Here is a 22,277-nt window from a genome sequence, read left to right on the forward strand (position 1 = left end):
AGCTATGAGAAGTCCATCAGACTAGCAACACACCACTTTTCTAGATCATTAAGGTAGCCTTTTTATTTCTCCCATTCTTGATATTCCAGAAATCAAAGACTAGAAACAAGAACAGCTTTATATGAAAGAATACAGTGAAACAGAAGGTCCTTGTCCAGGTGGGTGATACAAAGCCATCAGCCTGCAACACTTGTGCTAAGAATGATTTTATTCTCTGGAGTGGATGAGAGAATAAAGTGTAGTTATTTTGAACAAGATAGTTCAATGAAGGATTCTGCTGCCTGTACTGGAAGACTTGAACTTTATTTTATGATATCAGTATTATGTAAAAGATGTCTGTTTTGCTGAGCGTAATGGTCACCAAAACTGTATCCTGTAGCACAGCCTTACAGATGCTATTAAAGCAAAAGACAATCTTTTGCTGAGACTGTGGAAATTCTGCAAAATTACCTATCCCCAAAGCCACTTGTGATTGCAAAGCATTTATGCTTTTATAGATAGAATCAAGAAAATGAAACATTTACTGAATATGTGACTGGATTAAAGCAATTAAATGAGCATTGCCAGTTTGGAGGGAGTTTAACTGATGCATTAAGAGAATGGTTAGTGAGTATTATACAAAATAATTCAATCCAGAAGCAGTCTTTGATGGAAGCAGAACTGACCCCCAAATCTGCAGTTGATGTTGCAATTTCTAAGGTGCCAGAGAGTTACAGCTCTTCAGGAAGCTTATACAACAAGTTGGATAGTCTCAGAAAGCACAGCACAGAGAACTGGAAGATTGTGTGCCTCCAGTGAGAAAAACAATCTTCCAATACTAACCATTGGTGGTTCAAGGACAAATTCTGAAGGAACTGCAAGTAACAGATACATTCAGAAAAATGTCTGGGTCAGTGCAAAAAGTAAAAAAGTAAAATTTCCACCTCATAAGGGCAATTGTAAAGAGTATCTGATGCACCATCTTGCAAACAACCACTATGAGGCTGCATGAGATACTGTGGCATCTCTAATCTAGCTACTTTAGAAAACAAAAAGAGTAATAATGCTTAGAATGGAGCCTGAGAATGGTTCTGCTGTTTCTGTCCTTTAATAGCAGAATTGTAAAGACCTTGTTTAGGAGAGTACAATACAGAAAAACCTTACTACTTTTAAGAACGTGTACAGAGGAAATTAGTCTTCTGGATGTTATTCTGCAGAAGTGATAACTGTAAACAGCATATGCTAATATTTTGTTTTGTAATACATTGGTCACGTATTCCTCAATAAACAATGGCTGAAAGAAATTCAGCCGGACTGGCCAAGTATAAAGTGTGCAGGCTACAAAAATAACCATGAACTCTTGCCCAAAGCAAAAATTAACTGAACTTTAAGCAGATGATATCTTTCTGAGATGGTGCTCAGAAGCTTAAAACATGAATGTAGAATATCGTAGTTGCTCTCTCTTCAGTCACGTTTTTTGCTATGCTTGCCCAATACCTTTCTTTGCAGAACAGAGAAATACAGAAAGAAAACCTCACCACTTTCATATCCCTGATAGCTTTTTACTCAAGGTTAAATGAAGTAAAGGGAACCTGCAGTAGCAGCAGTAACAAAAAAGGTTGTCAGGATATGTGTTGATTCGCATTCTGTTAATTGTGGAATGTATAGTGTGCTGCGCCAGACTAGAAGATACTTGTCTCATTAGTGACTAGCAAGCATTTCTATGCCTTAAACCTATTGGCAAAGGGATAATGGAGACGGTGAGAAGCAGCAGCTTACAGCTTTTTCAGCCTAATAGACTAACATTTAGAACAGCATATCTGCTTGCCCTTTGGCAGAAACAATGGCTCTTGGTTTTCATGACATACATTGCTGTGTGTTATTTGGACAGTATATACACATGAGGGAAGTAGTGCTGAACACCTTGAATGTCTGTAAGATGGAGTACAGTTTAATGCAAATGATGAAAATTGTCAATACTTCAACAAACCAACTTTATTTGATGTCACACAGTAAACAAAATGGTGATAGCCCGTGGATGCTCTTGACAGAGCCTAGGTACTCAATCTTCAAAAAAGTCAGGTTAACTTTTCACTCTGCCCCATGGAATAGTTTCAGCAGTTTCACAGTTGAAAGTCCCAATGCCTTTGCACCTGGATCTCTGATCTCTCTCTATATATATATTTTTAATGTCCATAGTGCTCAGGTAAAGAAGCGTAGAGTTGAATTGTCCGTAAAGCTGGGAGAAATTAAACCACAGAGCTGATGGCCACTAGGGTAAAAGGGCAAAAATTCTTGCTTGTTTTTCCTTCTTTTACTTTTTTTACAAAACTTATTTTGCTTACCAGTATTCATAATGTTACTGTTCACATGGTTATGTTCTTCTCTATAACAGATAGATAATTAATAATGGTGTTGAATGAGTCATGGCTATGAGAAATAACTGTACTGCAGAACATTTTGAGAAGCTACATATCCTTCAGCACTGTCAGCATCACCATCCAGACTGTAATAGGAAGTATGCCAATATCCTATAACAAGTTTCATCTATAAGTGCCAACGATATTATACAAATAATTAGGTGGCAATAATGTCACATTATCATGAAATCAGTGCTTCTTCTCTTCTGTCATCACCTGTAACCAGTCTTTAACCAGTCTTAGAGCTGCTCTTCAATACTTGGATTTACTTTTTCAGTATGATCCAATCTCTTTCTCCAGCACGTGTCATTCAGACCTTCCCTGATAAGATATGGATGTCTCATGCATGTACATCTCCAGATGTATGTGCGTGTTGGAGGGCAGGGATGAAGAATCTTGGAAAGGAGACAGAAGATGAAGAGAGAAGTCACGTATCACAACATAAAGCAAAATTTCACAATAGAACTTCCATTACAGGTTGAAATCCTCAATTCATTATTCATCAAGGGAAAAGATTTCAGTAAGATTGTCTGAGAAAACACATTAAGTGTTTAAAGAAAGAAGATCCCCGTCATCACTACCAGCACTGAAAATCTGTCCTTATCCAAAATGCTGAATTTAATCTCAGTATGTTGTGGCATCATGGCACATTTTTTGCTATCAGTGAAAAAGAAAGGATGAAACAGTATTGCATTTTGTACCCCCAAACCAGGAGGAAATGCTGTTTTAGATAGACACTATTAGGTGTCTTTGCACCTGTATCTCTCATCTATTTAAGTTGTTTCATTGTCAAAAAAAAAAAAAAAACCAAATTTGCAAAGGAGCAGAACATGAGAACTCAACCTGGCCTATGCAAAAACAATCTTATATGGGAGTTATTTTCACCTCTGTACTAAACATTATCCAGATAAGGAATTATGTAGATGGGAATACAGACATAAAATTCACGAGAAAATTAAAGAAATCAAATAATAAATAATTTTCCAGTAAGGCCTGAAATTGGGAGAATTGTAGTACCCTTTATTACACCATGAGCAGTGATGCCATGTTCCAATAATTAAAAAGGGCAAAAATAAGTGAGGCAGGCAGAATCACAGGTTTAGAAATGGTTCATATCTTCTTGACATGAAAACATTGCTGCTTAATTATCCCACCAAAAGCGCTTCCTACTTATGATAGACCTATTTTTATTCAGCTATTTTTACAAGACTGGTTCTGTGTTCTGAACAATTCTGTCAATCTGTTCAAAATATTTTCGTTCCTGCATCTTTTTTTGACCATAGGAAACATCTTACCTACATTACTTAAATGTTTCATAACTGTCCTTTGACATGCTTCAGTAATGATCATCAGATAAATTAAGTAATGTATACCAAGCACTTGTACGTAATGTATTGCTATGAAACTAGTCACTAATAAAAGAATGACAATGATTTCCAGAGAGATATCCTACAGGTGTAATAGCTCTACATTCCCTGGATACCGGGGTTTATCTCAGACCTCCTATATCAATGGAAAGAATTTACTCCCAAAGGCTTTGACTGGTAGGGAATACCAATTATTTTAGACACTGTCTTTTGTTATTTAAGACTCTGAATGAACATGGATGAAAATAAACAGTGCACCAGGACTGTTTTGCTGGCTGGAACAACTGCAGAGAAAACATCTGGCATCTCAGGCCAGGATTCTGGAGGCAGGATTTCACAATGTCAGGGAAACACAGATGTTTGAATGAGCAGCCCTTTCAGTGAGACAGACTATTATTTTGATGATATACTGTGATATTACTTAACAGCCATGGTCAGGAAACAATATATCTCACAGCACTAGAAGCTGTACAAACATAGAGCAAATAGAATTTCCCTGGTAGCGCAGAAAATTTTAGGAAATCAAGCAGGACAACAATTGAACACAGTGGAAAATAAGAAAATTGTGGTGGTTTGACTCTGGCTGAATGCCAGGTGACCACCAAAGCTGCTCTGTCACTCCCCTCCTCAACTGGACAGGGGAGAGAAAACATAACGAAAGGCTCATGGGTTGAGCTAAGGACAGGGTCACTCGGCAGTTACTGTTATGGGCAAAACAGACAACTTGGGGAAATTAGTTTGTTTCATTACCATTCAAATTAGAAAAATCACATTCCCCCCACCCCTCTCTTCTTCCCGGGTTTAACTTAATTCCCAATCTCTCTCCCTCTTCCAGCACAGCAGTGCAGGGACAGGGAATGGGGCTGGGGTCAGTCCATCACAGCTGTCCCTGCTGCTCCTTCCTCTGCAGGGGCAGGACTCCTCACACTCTGCCCTGCTCTGGCGTGGGGTCCTCCAGGGGCTGCAGGTGGGGATCTGCCCCACCATGGGCTCCCTGGGCTGAGGGCACAGCTGCCTCACCGTGTGCCACGCTAGGGGCTGCCAGGGAACCTCTCTCTTCTGAGCTGGGGGGCTGCAGAGCTCCTGCTTTCACACAGTCTCACTCCTCTTTTCCACTGGTGCAGACATTTTTGGGTTTTTCCCCTCCTTAATATGCTATCCCAGAAGTGCTACCACCATCACTGATGGGCTCAGCCTTGGGCAGCAGTGCGTCCCACTTGGAGCCGGCTGGCATTGGCTCCATTGGACATGGGGGAAGCTTCTGGCATCTTCTTACAGAAGCCACCCCTATAGCCCCCCTGCTACCAAAACCTTGCCATGCAAACCCACTACAAGTACAGTGAATGTTTTGCTCACTTGCTAATATCAGTCATCACCAGCCCTGGCACGATTAAAGGCAAATATTCTGGTGTTATGACAGAGTACAATTTCTAGGAAAGGATTAAAAGGATGGTAGTGGAAAGACTTTGCAGATGATTTCAAAGAGTTTTTTAATACTATGAGTGTCAACACCAGCAAAGCCTGAAGGTGGCTGTTTGCAAATCTAACAAGCTGGTGAATGAGGCTAGCACCTCCTCTTACAAATTAAGGACAGTAAGTGAACGTAACTGTAGTGAATATGGCAGTTTAAAAATGCTGGATTATTCACATTAATTTTTAAATTCAAAGAATCAGTCATTAACACATATTCCTACACTGCAGTTAAGTCTATTTTTGAGAAGTCTGAATTAAAAACTCAGTGTTTCTACATACAGAGTAGATTAAATTCAAAGCTATATATTAATATTCCAGAAGATGGACACACAGCAATATCATGAAAAATAGGATTATTTCACACAGAGCTAGCCATGAATAAAAAGCCCTTCCGAGTACAATATGAGCAGGCATGCTGTTAGGATGCCAGTTGGCTTCATCATATGGAGATATTGCTGCCTTTAGTGTCTGTTTCTCCACAGACTGACACAATAAACCGAGGATCCAAAAAGCTAAGGGCTTCTTAACTGCTCATTGACACAAAATAGTGGTCTCCAAGTACTCTTTCGAATGTCATTACACTCTATCATGTCAGTGATCCATGGATAATAAGAGCATCTAATGTAAATCACTGGGGGGTCTTCTGCTAGCTTGTTAGGTTCTCATATAAATTTAATAACAGATTTATTTTATTTCCCTTTTGAGAAATTAAAATTGCTTGAAATGCTTTACATATAGCTACACAAGCGAAATGGTCTCCCATGTTTCACAGTGATGTGTTCATCCTTACCTTTCTGTTCTCCAGCCTCTTCCCTTCTGTTTCTCCTCTTTAGATCAGAAGAGAGCATGTTTCACCCTTATTTTATGTTCCACCAACATAATGTAGCTCAGCTTACAGGGTTCTTGTTTTTTCTACCTATATTTTCAGTCCCTCCGTCATCTACTCTTGGCTGACCCTGACTGGCAGTTCTGGCACTGGAAGGGTTCAACGAGCAGGGCTAAGCCCCCTGTGCGTGGGAGTTTTACCGCTGTTCTGCTGGCTGCAAACCCTGTGTGCAACAGCTTCCGTGAGAGTCTTCCCACCTGCAGGACTTCTCACTGGAGCACCTTTCTTGACACTCAGCAATGATGCGAACACATTTCTTTACACAGCCTTTCGATGTTGCTCACAGCTTTTGAGATATCCTTTGTCTACCATAATAAGTTCTATATCCCAGTAGTTTCGTGTGGAGGGCATGTTGGTGCAAGCCTTATAATTGTGTCCATTACAAAAAAAATGCTGTTATTTTTCTTCTAGTAATATTGGGAATTCTGAGTGTCAATGTAAAGATCAGTTAAGAATACTTGGTGTATACCAGAAATAACACATTAAGGCCTTCAATTTGAGCAACCATCTGCACTGAACTTTCATATTGCACCTATAGAAAGGTATTTTTCTGTTCCATTTCATATCCACTCAGTCCAGCTCATTACCGTTGTAAGTTCTTTGTCTTCTGTATGGGCTTTTTTTCAGGGTTTACAGCTGACTTTGAAACATTTGATTTTGGATCAGCTGCCTTTTTGGAGAAAACCTTCTCTATCACCCCCATAGCAATTAAACTCTGCATCTGCCCCTGACATTGTATTTAACTAGGTAAAATCAGCTGACTGCCAGCTGTTCTGCCAACACTGCAGAAATCTGGATGTTTCAAAAAAGCTTTAATGTTTATTTGTTCTGCAAATTGCTGAATGATACTTTTATGGAAGTTATTAAAAATACATCGAGGTTGAATGTAAATGGACATTATCATTCCTGAACAATTCAGATTACTATTATTTTGAAAAAAAGTGACAATGTTTAGATTTTAAAAAATAATAATATCAAGCAGATTATATTTTTCCTTTTCACTTGATTTAATTGGATAATTGGCATTAGAGGGATCTAAGACAATTTAAACGAAATTAATTTCTTTCCAATTTTTATTTTTAAGGAAAAGATTTCTGTTTCACAGAATATCAGTATGTATAACTATATTATGGCCTTACTAGGAATAGTCATAATAATGGAATCTATGTGTCCTTATAGGTTAAAACTGTTGTGACCTGATGACTTGCACGATTGGAACAATCAATGTACTCAGAGAGCTTGTGAGGTTTTATATTACTACTAGGAAAATTAATTTCCTTTATGTTGGTTTCTGTATGTGTACTTAGATTCATCAGTTGAGAACAATTTTCATTGTTGACATCAATCCACTGTATAAATCATTGTGACACTGTGATAACCTGTTTGATTCTTTTGTTGGGTGTGTAGCATGAAATCCATCTCTGGATTGAAATGTTGACTGATGACTGGTGCCCAGTGTAAGCCTGATGTTTAGGAGTCTCCAGTGGGCACCCATGAGAGGTGAATGAGATCAGAAGGAATTAATTCTATCATAAACGCTATAATTTTGTAAGTTAATGACTCTGAAGGTTTTTAACTCCTAGTGTGTTATAGCTTAGATCAGTAAATAAGCCTGTCTAAATTATAGACAACTGCAGTTAGAGGAGATGCATCCCATCTTAAATTATCCTTTCTTTCTTTTTTTTTTTTTCCTTTTTTTTTCTTTTTTTTTTTTTTTTTTCTTTTTTTTTTTTTTTTAATTTACTCTAAACCAAGATCTCTCAGGTGCTCTCTGAATTTTCAGATCTGGCTTTTTCAGATCAAAATCAATGTTTTCTAAAACCACAGTGTGTTTCCTTGCATATCATAGTTGGGGTTTTTTTTTGTCTTAATTTTTCCTTTTGCTTCCTCAGAGCACCTGTAAATATCTGTTAGTGGAGCTATCATCAGAGCTAATGAAGTTCAGGAGCTTGCTCCCAAATTGCATAGTCTAATCTTATTAAATCAAATGACAGATATGCTTTCTACTTTTCTTTTGCCTTTTCCCTTAGATCAGGCAGATGGGAGCAGCAATTTCCTAGGCAAGTTCTTCAGGAACAATATAACAGTAAAGAAACAGACACACGTTAGTGTCCATAGTGAAATCTAATGTATCACCTGACTCATCTTTATTAACTTCTGCTGAAGAGAGTCACAGCCATACCTATTAACATACTCATGGTTCCAATTAAATATTTCACTCAACTATTGATGGTACTCCATTCCTTTATCATGGCTTTATAAACACAATCTGCCCACAGAAGGTTTTATTTGGTTTTATGTTTAGTGCCCTACTTTTAGGGTTTTTTTTCTCTAAAAATAGCAAAATATAATCAATATTTTGAAAAATACATGGAGGCATTCATTTCTTCTGAATTCATGTGAGTCTGCTAAAATGTGAGTTTAGGGGAAATGAAAATCAGAGGTCTTTACCAAATAACCCTATTTGCTCTTATGTTTATGCATCATTCTTTTGTTGTTCATCATTCTAATAAATAATCTGTGTGTGTAGGAGTGTAGTGCAGTAGTATTTTAAAAGCAAAATAGGTAAAGATAAAACTGACAGCACCTTGTTTTATTTCTCTCTCTTTGTGTTTCATCAGATCGTTGTCTGGTTTATATCTGTGATATTTCTCTGACTGAAGAGGAACTATGGAAATGCTAGATTCAGTTCTGGCTCCATAGTTTCACAATGTGATCTCAGCAAAACCAATGTTGCCTCATAAATGTAAATATACTCATGATCGGAAAACCCTTTTGTTCCACACATTGTACACTTAGTTTATGGATAAAATTTAAAACTTAATGATAAAAATACTTTTCAACTTGGTTCAGTAACATGTAGTCAATTGTCTGACATTCTATGCTCATCAGAAAAAGGTGAGGAGGCTGTGTTTTACTGAGGGATTAAGTGGATTTATAAGTCCTTAGCTAGTTCAAGACTTCCCTGCTATTCACGAAAACATAGTTAATCCTACAGTGGAGCTGAATGAGCTTTTAAAAGCTGACAAAAATATCCTGGGCTGGCTGGATGATATTTTTGTTGGAGCCTTATAAGGCAACTGGAACCAACAGTTTGTCAAAAGTGTAATTGCATGATGAAGAGAGGGTGAGAGTTTCAATGCTGCTTTCTTCCCAGATTAAATGGTCACTAGTAAAACATTGACTTTTTTTCCCCTTTGAATTTAATAAAGCCATTGTTTTAGTGGTCATCAGTCCTTTCGAGACACTGGCTCCAGACTGAACTCCTTGGGGATAATCCCAGCTGTCAGATGCAAATCACAATGATTATCATCACTCCATGTTCAAATGGAGATCATACTGGGGGTGTGCTAATTCCAAGGGAGAGTTAGATCTGGATTATTGCAGCAGTGGTAAATACAACAGATGAAAAATTTCTTATGTCTTATGTTTTCTCCTCCTTTTCTTAAGCTAAAACCTTTAAATTCAAGTTTTCTCTTGAAAGCATAATAAGCAATAAACTTTAAATAGGGGAATTCCTTTGCAGCTATCATGAAATACAGAATCACAGTTCTTTCTACAGAAAAAAATATTTATTGAGAAAAATAATTTCCTCATATATATACCTTGAGCTTAAGACCTGTACAGTCACAGAACTACTGAAGATGGAAGGCACCTTCTGAGACCACCTAGTCCAACTCCCTGCTCAGAGCATGGTCAACCACCACAGCCTTTTGGTTTTTCTGGTTTTCACAATTTTTTATTTCTTCTGTACACCCAGGACCACCGCTAGTCTGAAACGTGCTAACTTATAAGCACTCTAGGTAACTGAAAAACATTACTATGAGCATATCCCATTACAGCAAAACTCCCCTATTCTAACATTTTTCTGTCTGAACACACTGGAAGCTTAGGAAAAGAGTAAAGTTATCAAAATGTTAATAAAACTGATTATTTATGTGGCTACAAAGAGGAAAGGTATGCTATTAAATTTTGCATAGCTACATAACTGTCTGGGAAAATAAACCAGACTTACCAGGATTACGAATAACTTATACAAAGAACTATTTAACTGTATTGAAGAATCTCTATACAGGAAAAAGTCCTGCTAAGTCTGGGAAAAACAATTACCTGCTAAATCTCTCAAATCCAAAAAAGCATAAATGCCATAAAACAAAATTCTTTCAAATCACATAATCCATTAATATGCCAAAACCCCAAAACATAAAACAGATGGGAATGGGAACCGGGACCTGTCCCCTTCACAGGCTTATGAGCCAGTGCAAACCCCACGTCAGAGGCAGGCACAGCCTTTCGGTTCCACATGTGAACATTAGTCTAAACAGTATAAAATTATTGACTTCTGGTACCAAACCTTCCCACTCCTTTTCAAGCATGGAACAAAAACTTATAGAGAGGTTTGTGAGCACTGACTGCTGTCTACAGGGTCAGAAGGAGACTGTCATTAACAGGAAGCTGAAGCTGCTCTGATTTGTCCACTAACATAGGTGTCTACAGTATGACAGAGCCTGTGTCAATCAGACTTTCTACATTTAGCATACACATGTGTATGCTAAAACATTTCCAAGGTTTTGTTTTACAGACAGGCAGAGGTAGGGTGCAGTCATCTGCGTATGAATGTGCAGCCACACAGACAGAAGAAGCTGCCAAGAATGTGGTGTGAAAAGATACCCCGAGTCACACTTTTATTTTTATTTATTTAGAAGAGAGGCTTGTTGGGTTTGTCTAGGACGATTCAACCTGCTTTCAGAACTAGAAAGCATGACTGATCAGAGGGTGAAGGGAGCAGCTGTCTGGAGTGTAACAGAAAGTGGCAGAAGGAGAGATGACAGCAGATCCCTGCCTGAGGTCGCTACCCCCGGCAGAACTCAGCCAAGAGGTTCCTGAACTGATGGAGCGCTCCTGCATTGTGCCTAAGCTGCTTCAAAACGCTTAATGTTACTGGAGCAATTTGCTCACCCAGGCCATGGGTTCTTTGGAAATACAGTAGTCTCTTTTCTGAAAGAACAACACAGTGCTCATCAACAGCTGCACTTCGGCAGTGATGATGGTACAGTCATCGACAACTCTTTTTGCTGTCTGATGCCCAAAATTCATACGGAAAATTCATTCTCAGAAAACAATCTTTAGGTGATGTGGATCAGTGCAGTGAATTTTGAAGTAGATAGAGCTAGCCAAAACTAGGAAGCAGAAAACAATAACACCACCACCATAATAAAATACGAATATAGATAAAATTTAGCATTATTATTATTAAAGATAGAAAGTCAGCTCAGAGTAGGGCAAAAGTTTGTGCTTCTTTAAATTAAAAAAGTCTTGCAATAAAGCTGCACCCAAAGAGGTTTAGACTGGACATAAGGAAGAGTTTCTTTACTGAGAGGGTGGAACAGGGTTCCTCAAGAGGTGGTCGACGCCCCAGACCTGTCAATGTTTAAGAGTTGTTTGGACAATGCCCTTAACAACATGCTTTGACTTTTGGTCAGCTCTGAACCGGTCATGCAGTTGGACTAGATGATCTCGGTAGGTCACTTTCCACAGAAAAATTCTATTCTACAGTATTCTACTCTATTCTATTCCAAGACTCAAGGATTCCAGAAGCCTTGTTTTCCCTTGTTTCAATATTTTATATTGCCTTCTAATTTTACTTTATGAAGATATTACTAATCTTACAGACTATAGACTGGCATATGGGCTGTAAAATTAGAATTGGAGAAGATATGCAAGTTTTTGCTTTCCATAGATATAGAATTCCATAGGTAAATAGAATTATTTTGGATATAACCCCATTTTTTTAAAAAAAAAAATGTTACTCAGTAAATGGTATTATAAGAAATTAATTTGGTTAGTAATCTATGCCATAAAATTGGGTAGTCAGTTGTTGATCTTGTTCTGAATCTGAAGACTTAAATGCAAAAAAAACCAAAACCAAAATCAAACCGAACAAAGTTAAAAGTAAGATATTTTCCCTCTCTAATCTGCTATAACTTCATTTATAAATGGTTATTTAATTTTTATCTCTAATTATAAACAGTACTTTATGTTGTGGGGTTTTTGGTGTATGAGAACCAGAAAATGGATCAGTATTTGAAAAAAATGACTGGAAAAAATATTATGAGAAGAAATAACCTGATGTTCAAAAGATATATTTCTCTGTAATATTTTATCATATAATTTGCAAAGCAAAACATGATATTTCATTAGAAATGTCATTCTGCCAGAATACTGGTGCATAGTACAGTTGAAATTATTATGAAATCCAAGCTTTCCGTAAAGAAACATTTCACTTAGGTACATCGACTTATGTTAGGAACTTCAGGTCCAGAACTTCTCCAGAAGCTTTACAGAAATGATTTTTTATTTCCTTACCCGAAACTTATCACTGGACTGTGTCTCCCTTTGGAGTAGCAGAATCCAAATCTACTTCAGGAAAATCCTTGTCTTCTTAGTTTGATCAGTTTAAAGCAATGTACTTAACTAATTGGTTTCCATATTGGTCTGGCATTGAATCAGGTACTAATGGTGTTTCTTAACATTAAAACTATCACTTCAGAAATGAGGTTGATAATGGTATTTGTATTGGCCCATGGGAATTATTAAAGCAATGAGTTTGCTTGCAAGGATTCCCACTCTGATGATACAAATTCATTTCCACTACAGAAAAGTGTTATCTCTAAAACCGAAGAAAAATACAGTTAATCACAGATATGCTTGATATTATAGTGAATCCCCCATGACATAAAAGGTCCAGATCAGGAAAAAATATCTAGTGAGGTTTTTTATTTTATTTTTTTTAATTGCAGACATTTTATCAAACTACGAAAATTCTTTTTGATCTTACTTCTGATGCCAGAAATGAACTTGTGAAGGACTTGTCCTACTAGGAGACTGAAAATTCATAACTCACTGTCTAAGCATTGATGCAGAGGTTGAGACTGAAATTAAAACTGTTCCTGAAGACAGATTGACATTCAGGGCCAAGTTTATACCATCTCTTACAATTGATGGGAAAATTTAACTGGATGGGCTCAGCTGGACAACTTGAAAAATTATTTCATATCCTGAGCTCAAATGATTAATAAATATTTGATTCTTTGCAATAAATCACAGGCTTATCAGGCAAAAAAATGAACAGCCATTTCTGTGATCTAACACTGCATCAATAAAGAATTGTATATATATATATATTGAAGAAAAGGTGAACACAAAAAGATGTAAATGTTGGACATATCACTGAATCTTTGAAGTGATGGGATAGAGCCATATCACTTACCATACCCATGGGATGTATTTTAAAAGTAATAATGTTACATATCCTGCTTCTTCATGCAACACGATGCATGCCTTGTCATAGTATAGGACTTATAAAGATAACAAGGAAAAAAATCTTGGTCATTCAGTACAAAATGCACATTCCCATAACCAGATTTTATCAGCTGCATGAAGTTCCATATTTATTTTTGTAACAGGAATTTCAATTTCACAAGATTACAGGAACTTTTAAGAGTATTGGGGAACATGGGGGTATTCATTTGCTCTGTTATTTACAGTAGCTGCTTTTGATTCATAATCTGCTATGACTGCCTCTGACTGAATAAATGTGAAAATGATCATTCTAGCATGCGCGGAACATGTGATTGAATTCAGAACAGAGTCCAATCCTGCTCTACAAGGTCCTGTAAAGATTCCATTGGTTTCATTAGGCTGAATAAAATGAATCTCCTTTACAAGTACACTGTATTTGTAGACCTGAAGCCAACATTATTATCATAAAACTACTGCTTTCTCCTCTATACAAGTCCTTTACAAGATATATTTCTATTGTAATGTCTATAAAAATAAAAATGCAGTCTTCTAGAACAAAAAGCACTTTTATCAAAGGGAGGAGGAACACAGCTCTGCCTTAGGGAGAGACAGCAACCCATATGCAGTATGTTGCAACCTTGAGTAAAACACACATCTGAACAACATCATGGGCAGTGAGTCAGAATTTCATTTTTACTCCTTTGCCCTTGTTGTAGTAGACTAATAGATTTGCCAAATAAGTCTCTCTGGCTATAAATATTATATATACATATATATATATACATATATATATATATATTATTTTTTTTTAGATAGCTATTTAGGTGAACTGTAAAACCATGTTACAGCGCAGTCAATGGAATACATTAACTCACAAAAAGAAAACTTCAGGCAAAGTTATCAGCTTATGGCATGTATACGTGTACATACATGTGCCCTCCATCTTCAGAATAGCTTTGGTTTGTCCCCTGTCATCCCTGGTGTTTTGCTGAGAGGTGATGACTCCATTAGTTTAGTCTGATGATTCATATTTTTTATTTTTGCGTAAAAATGGTTACAAGGGCTTTTGCCAGTTCAAAGTAAGACTAAGAATTATGCTGAGGAGCTGCAGAAGACAGTAACACAGCCTGAAATGTGAGCCCTCTGTTTGGAAATTGAGTTTCAGTTGCAGTAAACCCTTCCAGATTCTTTGCCCCTTACATAACATGGTAAATCCTGTCATCTGTTTTCTGATAGCATCTACTTTTAAGGCTGGAATGAGCAGTGCAAACATTCCTGAAATCTCTCCTGTTTGTTATACTGCTGGGCTTGCAAGCAATCACAGCTACATACCTGAGAAAAGGATACACTGCTTTGAATGTTTACAATATATCACTGCAGCAGCTAGAAACGGACTACACCAGCTGAGTGGAAGAGAAAATAGATTGGCAAAAGTTTCTTTTTTTTCCCTCCATTTCTAATAAGTCTCCATGTTCAATAAAGTTTGCTCTCTTTTTCTTTAAGTAAACTTTTCCCAACAACCCTATCATATCTTGTTCTGAACCGTTCCTGAAGTTTCCCTGCTACAGCACTTAAGATATCTAAAAATTCTAGTTTACCTATTTAAACTCCCTAGCTTCTCTGAGAAATGCTGATATGCAACAGCTGAATATGAGAGCTTATTCATAAATACCCTCAAAGTATATAGATGTAAGTTAGTGCAGCATTTCTGAGCAAGGCAGCTCATGTCAGCTAGCTTACCTCAGTGGAGAGGAACTGATTTTTTTTTTTCTAGTAATGCTTTTCTGTTGAAATTAAAAAAACAACAGCAAAACCCCCCAAAAAAAGAAAAAAAACCCAAGAAAACAGACCCCCCCTGAAATTATTCAATTACAAATAGTCTGTTTTCACCTCTATCACTGTTTCTCAGCTTTCAATTTTCAGATTTTCTTTCCAAGTTACAACTTTGATGAAAGCAGAGGTTTCATCAAAGAAAAATTTCAGATAAAAGCTTTCAGGCAGTTTTTTTTGTGACCACAATGAAGTATTAAAAAATATTTATATATATTCTACAAATATAAAGCAGGCATAGTTTGTACAGGCTTCTTGCATCCATATCATGGAAGAGACATTAGTTGACTTAACTGTCTACAATCACACCGTAAGACCTAGAGCACATGCAGTAAACTGGTGTCCCGCTCTTGACCATACATATATTCTGAGTATATTTATGCCAGCCTTCTCAGGCTGGGAATAATTCAGTTTAACTCTAACTGTTATGCAGTGAAGAAGGGAAAATCATACTTAATGAAAGAATTAAAAGTCACAGAATCCACTTACTATTGCAGATGAGTCAAAATTTAATTTCTTTTTTCTTATTTTTTCCCCTCGGTATGTATCCAGCTAAACAAAACCTCACCTGTGCTACTGGAGACAGACCAGCACACTGCAAACTGAGGTCGCCGTTTGCTGGAGGAAAGTAGTGATGGATGGATTCTTCATCACCCTATGAATGAAGTAATAAAACTAAGTGGAATTTCTGCTTGTGAAATTTCTTTGGTCTCCTAGCTGTCACCTTAATGAGTCAATAATTTTCCAATTTTCAAGTAAACCAATATTACTATTTCATTTTGGACACTATCAAAAAAGCAGTATGATATGTCATTTGAAGGTAAATAACCTTGCTATTTGCTACAATCTTATTCAGTTTTTTGAACGATACCTATCTTCAGATCAAGGTTTGAGAGTCCACAGAGCTTCTTTGAAAAGTTATGCTGGCAAAGAAAATGATAGAGATATTTTCTCATCATTAATTGCTACAAAAGTCAGTTTTTTGACTGTGCAGCGTAGCTTTCTGGAGTCAGTGAAGACATACGTGGAGAAGTACATGTAAGTGCCTGAACCAGAAAGCTGAAACCACGTGTGCATTATGTCAGCTTTCAAAGCCTGCTCATACTGTCAACAAGTGGAAGTGATGGAGGTAGCTGAGTGTTGTGAAATTGCTTGGAGGGGAGAATTACAGATCTAATATTCTAATCAGTGTTGGACATCCAAGACATCCAACATTTGTAGGTGTTATTCTGTTATGTTTGGGTAAGAACTTTGATGTTGGACTGGATCCTGCATGCAACTTTTCAGACAAGCTCTTCTGTTTATGCCCTCTAAATAATATACCAGAGGCAGATTCCTACTGAATTTCCCAGTATTTCTTAAGTCTTTGGCTGGGTGGTCATGATTCTAGGCCTAGAAATCTTAGAAAATCTTAACAATCTTTTAAAATGCTTAACTTTCTCTGTATAATGTGTGAAGGGCTAAATGCCTATCCTGTCTTCCTTTAACCATTTGAATATGACTAGTAGATTGTCTGCAGCTGCTTTTCTCTTTCATTTGTACAATAACATATAACAGCTTTGCAGAAAAAAAAAAAAAAGATAAAAGAAAAAATGAGTAGTCTTGGATAACCACAGTTTTCTGTATGAATAAACACACTGCGTTGGTCTGTGTGCAGTGGTGATACAGTAAGAAAATTCATAGGATTCCACTGTTTGATGCTTTACTTTTTCATTGAATGTTTTAGTATTTTGCTACTGTTAAACTATGTAGAATATACAGGAATACTACTAATCTCTAGGATTGCTAAAGAAAGGTTTTTATTTAATTTTTATGGCACATAGTTAGAATAATCTATATGCTTTTCTGACTGTGATTTTTTTGAAGTTTGATTTGGAGAGTGGATGGAAGGCATCATAGTTTGTATTGGTGTAAGCTAAGGACAGAATTTGTCCTCTAAGGGTTTATGAGGCTTGTTATGAAAACAGAAAGTATCTGGAGTATAAATCCTTACAGCAGGAGAAAACAATATAAGTATGATATGTGATGACAGTTTTGTATCAATTATGAAACCATCCTAAGGTATACTTTAACACTCACTAGGTAATTTTTTCACTACTGCACTAATTAAGAAATATTTCAGCTGACTTTTTCAATGGGCCATAAAAGAGGGTGAATAGGCAAAAAACAACCAGATGAAGCTACCACACAAGCATATAGGAAAAGAGATTAAAATTGGTAAAATTATGAGAACAGAATCAAATGAGAGCTGAAATCATTGGACCTTTCAGTGTTACTGCTGTTACTCTTTCTAAACAAGACAGTTTCATAGAAAAACTTCCCCCACCACCACCACCACCCCCCCAGCTTACTTCAAGTTCTTTGTGTATTTTCCTCTCAATTTTGGTAATTGATGGCAGGATAGGTTGAAGAGTGATTTTAGAAAGGACAAAATTAAGCAATTTATCACCATGAAGCTGGAAATAAAGGGGATAGAGAGTAGCCAAGATATATGGCAGGGTAGAAGTTAACAAGGCTGCCTTCCAGTATGTCTCTGGTAAAGAAACAGTGATAGGAAAAGTAACTCTCTGGGAGACAGCTGAGCTAAGAGGCCCAGTAGCACAGTTATATCTCTGCCGACATATGCCTTTACGGACACTTGGGATGCTCTTCCATACAATCCATAAAGGAAAGAAAATTCAGATTGGAACTATAAATAATGAAAACCAAATAAGACACATTTGAGAAAAAGAGATACACATTTTCCATAGGAAGGAGGATGGTCAAGGACATCTTCCAGCTACGTGGAAGTAGCAGAGCTGAGAGCTCAGCTGCAGACAACCTGAAGCACCAGGACAGATCCTGGGGCTCTTCTTCAGTAGCCACTGACACCTTCTTCAAGGTGATTGCCACTTTGATGCAAGTTCAGTCTCCCTGTCACCCCTTTGTGTCTCAGCCACTGTTTTCCTTCCTCATTCCTTCATTTATCCTACACACACACAGGCGGGGGGCGGGGGGAGGGGGGGGGGAAGGTAAGAGATTTTTTTCCCTTCTGACATCAAAGACAAACATGAAGCTGTGACTGTTAGAGGGACATGCAACAGTTAGAGTAACATAGGAAATAGTACAACTTACTGTCTAACCCCAAACAGATTTCAGGAGTGATTCCTTTTGGCCACAGTGCTTTGGAAGCCCAGACCAGTGCTGTGCTAGGAGAGATTGTCTTTGTGTTCTTCGTGTCTGAAAATCCTGGCCACATGACATTTTCTGTCCACAGACCATTCCACTTTGACTCTCTTGGAAGATTTCTGCTTGCCTTTTAACTTGACTTCCATGTTAGGTGAAGGTATTCAAGCATGTTTTTCATCCCACAAGCTGTCAATTCTTTCCAAGAAATGTCTTCCACCTTCCTGGAGCTGGTGACTCCTCACTGTGATGTGGCACATACTCAGCTCTGCTCCTAATGATGTCTGCTGAGTGCACAGATAACAAGTTTTAGCAGCAGGAAGATTCAAAGGAAAGGAGTCAACTCACTTGAGGCTTTTAAAGACCCTACAGTTTCTTATTCTTTTGAAATTGCTAAGACTGACCATGATCCTAACTTTTGTGACCATGAGACTGTTATAATCCTTTAAAGATTGGCATGAAACAACTAGGTTCAGTGAAAATTATTTGGTATTCGGATCACCTCTGTGTTTTGAACTTCTGGGCCACAACACCAGATTGACATATTTTTTGATCATTCAGGTTACCTGAGTCTCTGCTATTATTTTGACAGGCTTTGTAAATAGAAATGTAAGAGTTGGACTGAGTGCAGTCAAGGTAAATTTAGTGTTCAGGTGATACCTCTGTGAAGAACTCCTGAACAATTAATTCCTTTGCCTTGCAAATGGCATTTTCCTGATCTTAATTCATTCCCTCTTCCAGCCTTTTTACTTCTGGCTTCTTGTATTGATCAAATTTTAGCTATTCCATTGTAAGTTTTCCTAGTTTTGACCTAATTTTTGCACACATTTTAAACACTTGCAATTCACTTTTTTAACCAGCAGTGGAGTGGAAGATGCAGGTGCATACAATATATAATAGGCTTTGGTTTGATAAACTAACAGTTATCTTAACCTTGCTTTTACTTGTTGCCCTTTTATAAAATGCAGGCAAAAGAAAATGAGTGACAGACATGATCTGCATTGCTCAAAGACTATTCAGTAAGCCTGTTTCCAAAAAAGTAAATATCACATATGGTTGTTACTGCAGCCCTGTGATATATATAAAGAGATAAATCACTCATTTCTGTGGAAATTAAAAATATAGAGATCTTCTGTGCACATAAATTATCATAAATAAATATTTTTACAAAAGCAAGAGCAAGCACATATTTTTCCTATCTGTAGGACATTCCTCAAATTCTACTCATTCATTTGATGTATTTGGTGACCTTTTCTATAGTACATCCTCAGTTTTCAGGTAAGAATAGTAAACTTCTTGGTTTATATTTATATTTAAGTATCTGTACTAAAGGAGATTGTTCTAACAAGGTTCATAAACTGATCTCACACAGGTAAAAATCTGGTGTAAATCCATTCATTCAGCATCTGTTCATCCTTTTTCTTCTTATTTTAATAAGAGAAATATCCACTCTTTGCAAAAGCGGTCTCAGAAAATTAAAAAGAAAGCAAAAAGCTATAACCTGTTGCCCGAGCACAACATCTGCTTTTCTGAAACTACAAGGCAAATGAAGTGCTTGCAATAATTTTTTTGACATTCCTTCCATAAGTCATGCTCTGTGTTGATTACGGAAGTGCATGGCACCATTTGTCAGAAGAGGCAATTATTTCTCAGAAACCCTGTGTTACAGAGACACAAAAAGCTGTGGTTCTGAAGAGATGTACACCAACAAATGCTTATATTTGTTCATATCTGGAGGCATTGCTCATGTTTGTGTAACAAAAAAGGCAATATCCTGAAGACTTCATGATTATGTTGAATTCTTTCTCCTGTAACTGTCCAGTTAGCATTGTAATGCTACTGAGGGAGATATTAGTGCCGGCAAGATGCTGGAGACACCTAGCTTTGTCTCCCTCTCTCAAAGAACAGATAAAGCCATCTTTCATTGGGTCTAATGCTTGATAGATGTGGGAATTTAGCTGGTGAGTAGCTGTTTCACACAAAACCTCATGAAGAGAGACAATAGAATCATGAAATGGAAAAGATGCTTCTCCATCATGAAGCAAAGCCACTGGCAAATATGTGCACCAAATTGCCTCTTGCCTCCCAAAAGTGCTGTAATAAACCCAGTTAGATTTCCTTGCCTCAGAATGAAAGGGTTTGTTCGGATTTAATTACAGTGAGAGTTAGAAACTTTTAATTTTAATTTAAAAATATATTTGTGGATATTTTTAGGTCAGTTTGATCACACAGAGAAGTTTTCATGTTATGTATTTCTTATGTCTATATGTGTTCCTTTATAGTTTACAGCAGTGATTATATTTTATTACTTTGAAAGTATTTTGTTATTTTCAACTTTATATTTTATATAGTTGAACATCAAATTGCTGTTATTATTATTCCAGTCCCAAGTTCAAGTTCATCCATTTCTTTCTGAATGCTATTCTTAGTATTTCTGCACTGATGATGTCTCAGTTTTGTGTCATTTTCAGCTTAGACTTTTTTCCCCCTTTTTTTGTTTATATCCACTTAAAATAATAAATGAGGTGAGTTTTGAGTGAGATTCTGGAATTTCACAACTAATTGCCTTCCAGTCTGACATCTTTTCCATCAATCTTGCCCATTACCTATCCTACTATACAGTCACTCCATAATAATCCTGTACCCCATCTTTTTTTTTCTTTTTTTTTTTTCTGTTTGATCTCCCATATAGCATTACACAAAATGCTACACTAAAATCCAGGTAGGTGAAATATGAATTCCTTTTGTTTATAAACATAATTGTCTTAAAGAAAGTTATAAGATTAGTTTTTATAGGTTATTCTTAGATAAACTGAGGTTTTGTTTCATTCTGTTGCATACTGCTGAAATTTATATTCTGTCCACACTGTGATTTGAAAGTGATCTGGAGTGATCTGGAGTGATCTGAAAGCCTTCCTTGTCTGCTAAGGAAAAAAAAAAAAAAAAAAAAAAAAAAAAAAAAAAAAAAATGGGAATACTCCCTTAGTCTCCTAAAAAAGAGTTTGAGTAAGAGAGAGACTCCAGGAATAAGAATTAAATTTATGAAGTTCCAAGACTAAAATAAATATTAAAATTTATTGAAAAAATCCAATCTCCGTTTTTCTTAACTGGTCAAATACCTTTATCTTGTTTATTGAATTACATGTGAGAATTGCATAGAAGTGAAGGAAAAAGGGAAACAAAGTCAACAATGATGATAAATTCAAGATGAATAATTGCAAGTAGACTCTACAAAAACAGAAGTGGAAGAAATAAGCCATAAACTTAAAGGAATAAATTTTGAACCACCACAGAATTTTGCAAGCACCAACTTACCCGGTTGAAGTGATGGTAGCAAATACAATAAACAGATCCATATAATAATCAGTAATGTCATAAGCTTCTAAGTAATATTCTTCAGGATGCTTGTTATTCTTTGAATTTTCTTCCATTAAAGAATGACCATGAAGAGGAACAAACCAAATGAGACAGTTTCCTCTGAGAGCCCATTCAGAAACAATTACTGACCTCTCTAGTAAAGCTTTTATACATTTTGTAGGAGCTCTGTGTGCAGCACCTGCATCTACCAACTCTATGTGACCTCAGCCTTCTCCACTGAGGAACAGTCCAGCACAGTGCAATGCTTTCTTGAAGGTTATTAGAGTTAACAAAGCCCTTAGTGCTTAAGGAGAGAGAAGGAGGATGTTTCCCTTTGATCAGCTTAAGGCCTCATATTGTGCCTTGTGTGGACCATCTGTAAAGGGATGCAAGCTTGTTTTGCATAAACAGGACGTCCAGGAACTGAGGCTGCAAATCATCTAGGTGTTTTACCCTCAGCTCTCAGTTGTCTGCCCATATGGATTTAATTTATACTTA

General features: G+C 36.9%; 1 long non-coding RNA gene across 1 annotated transcript; it reads right to left on the minus strand.

Moving 5' to 3' along the window:
* Nucleotides 1-1,978: 1,978 nt before the first annotated feature.
* LOC121086047 lies at nucleotides 1,979-22,003 on the minus strand. Its single transcript, XR_005827271.1, has 4 exons — nucleotides 21,738-22,003; nucleotides 18,372-18,706; nucleotides 15,826-15,912; nucleotides 1,979-2,794 (listed from the first exon to the last, which is right to left on the minus strand). It is a non-coding gene; the product is annotated as an uncharacterized LOC121086047 (long non-coding RNA).
* Between the last annotated feature and the right edge of the window lie 274 nt (nucleotides 22,004-22,277).

This window comes from Falco naumanni, chromosome 4 (genome assembly GCF_017639655.2).
Source record: "Falco naumanni isolate bFalNau1 chromosome 4, bFalNau1.pat, whole genome shotgun sequence".
NCBI classification, from domain to species: domain Eukaryota; kingdom Metazoa; phylum Chordata; class Aves; order Falconiformes; family Falconidae; genus Falco; species Falco naumanni.